The 2420-nt window shown below is 42.7% G+C and overlaps 1 long non-coding RNA gene across 1 annotated transcript in view; it reads left to right on the top strand.

Moving 5' to 3' along the window:
- LOC124244385 (uncharacterized) overlaps window positions 1-1914 on the top strand; it is an 11799-nt gene extending 9885 nt beyond the window's left edge. Inside the window, exons 3-4 of the long non-coding RNA XR_006889989.1 lie at window positions 1091-1283; window positions 1400-1914. This is a non-coding gene — a long non-coding RNA (uncharacterized LOC124244385). The remainder of the gene's footprint in view (window positions 1-1090; window positions 1284-1399) is intronic.
- The last annotated feature ends 506 nt before the right edge of the window (window positions 1915-2420 follow it).

Here is a 2420-nt window from a genome sequence, read left to right as displayed (position 1 = left end):
AGTCAGAGCTCCTGCTGCTGCCGCTTCTGCTGCCCCCGCTGGCATGGAGACAGAGCCCATGGGCAGGCAGAGCTGGTGCGTGGGGACAGGACCCACGGGCAGTCAGAGCTCCTGCTGCTGCCGCGAGTTGAGGGTTAGGGCTAAATTTAAGGCATAGGTATGTGATTTATCTCTTTACAAGACAAAGAATATGTAAAAAAGTTAAAATGGTATCAGTGGCCGTATGGTCTGGCCATTTGGCGGTCCCACAACTTTAGATAAGAATCAAACCGGATTGAGTAAATGGCAGAAGTCACCGCTTGAATTTTATCCTCGGCTAAAGACAAAGGAGGATTTGGGGGGGGGGGGGGCGGATCAGTTACAGGAGGTTGCCAGACAGTAACCAACTTAAGTTCTTGCCTCTGGCATTGATTAAGAGCCTCTAGAGATAAGACCATCCCCCCCTCTTCCTGGCACAGAGAGGGAGGCATCTTCACAGATAGAGGTTTCCCTTAGAAATGTAAATGTTTCCCAACAAAGGGGCAAACAAATTCCACTCCTTGGAGCCTGAATCTCATCTGTAGTTTTAAAACTAACCAGCCTAAAAATCCTCATCATAAGCCATTTTAAAATTAAGCAGCCTAAAAATCCTCATCACACGGATGGAAAGACTGTAGAGATGTGAATTCTCCTTGAATTGATTTATAGATTCAAAATAATAACATTCAAACTCACGGAGGACATTATATAGAAACGTTTCTTACCTATCCTTCATTTGAGGGAAGTGCCCTCCTCTTTGTGAGAGAAGCACTTACTTATGCATATTTATATGTTGGCATTTAGCACATTATTTTGTGTATAGTTGTTAAGAGCATGGATGCCATAGCCAGTCTACCTAGGTTTTACCTCTTTCTAGTCATGTGACCTCAGGCATGTTACTTAACTTCTTTCTAACTTATTTACCCCATTTTACAGGTAAGGAAACAAATGCCTACCTCACTGGGGTATTAGGATTAATAGTTAATGTTATGCACTTGGAACACTGCCTGGCACGTAGTCAGCATTATGTAACTGTTAGATGCTGCTACTGTTTTGTTCTTTCTCCCCCTAGTCTGAGTTCCTGGAAGGAAGGACACAGTGTCTCATTGGATTGTGCAGCCTCAGAGCCTAGTTCAGTGTCTGGCTCATATTTATATATCAGCTGCACAGTTACATAACACAAAAGGAATTGGCCGTGGGGGCCGGGGTTAATCCCTGTGCCTGAAGAGTGTCATATTGAAAGAAGCCTGATTCAATAGCCTAAGGTATGTGAAAGGGGAGACCATTCTCTACTTGTGTCTTTAACATTATATGCCCAAAGCATGATCCATAGCAACCCTTGTGAAAACACCCTTCTAATTCTCTCTCTCTTGCCTTTTAGCTGTTTGGAAGCTTTTGTTCACCAAATGCCTGCGATTCTCCCAACACACCATTCTCGTGGTACTCCAAGTGCAGAGGATTGAGTGGATCAGGTCCCTCAGCTCATTGCATCCTGTACTATCATCATCACTTGTCCATTCAGGGTCTCTCTCTTAATTTATTTATTGCTTTCATCCCCATAACCACTTCCCGTAATAGGCAATCGTTCTAATGTTTTTAACATGTGTCTCCTATTTTGTCCCCTGTTCACTTAGTCGTGATGTCTCTGGTTGAACAAAAGTCCTTAAATTTAATGTAATCAGACCCACCAACTTTGGGCCTTATGGCTGGTGCTTTTGAAGTTAAAAACTTTTTTCCTGCCACAAAGGCGAAAGTCTCCATCTTCAATAAACGTCATAGCATTACCTTTCACTTTTGGGCCCTTTATCCATTTGGAATCTATCTTTCATGTGTAGTGTTGAGATCTATCTGTATTTATCTAGTTAGCCAGGTTCCCAGAACCATCTGTTAAGCCATTCTTTTCCCCACTGATAGGTGGTGGTGTTACCTTTAACCTACATAAAATGCCTTTTTTGGATGGGCCTGCCTCTGTGATCTCCTGTGTTTTGTTGGTCTATTTATTCTTGTCCCAGTATAGAACATATGTCCCCAGCTGCTTTCTTCCCTCTCTCATGTCACCACGATTCCTTTTATGTATACTTGCTTTGTCCCCTATATTGGAAGAAAGGATTTTTGGAGGTGAGGGGGTAGGGTATTGGACTTGTAAGTTCCAGATCCTCTTTGGCAGACTGAGGGAGACTGTGAACTCCCACATTGGTAAATATGCTCCTTCCCAAATGAATCGACCGTGGCACAGTCCTGGTCCCCTTTTCTGCTCTTTACCCCTGCTGTGCCTTTCCCCTCAGTAACAGTCAATATGGCCTATAATGAAACAAAAGAAAAGAGAAAATTGCCGTGACATTTTTTCTTTCAAAATAAGTTATTTTAAAGTTAAATACTCCAGAAGCAGTTTACTTTTAAAT

This window comes from Equus quagga, chromosome 9, assembly GCF_021613505.1.
Source record: "Equus quagga isolate Etosha38 chromosome 9, UCLA_HA_Equagga_1.0, whole genome shotgun sequence".
NCBI lineage: Eukaryota > Metazoa > Chordata > Mammalia > Perissodactyla > Equidae > Equus > Equus quagga.
Note: the sequence above shows the minus strand (reverse complement) of the source record. Positions and strands in the feature narration are given on the sequence as shown.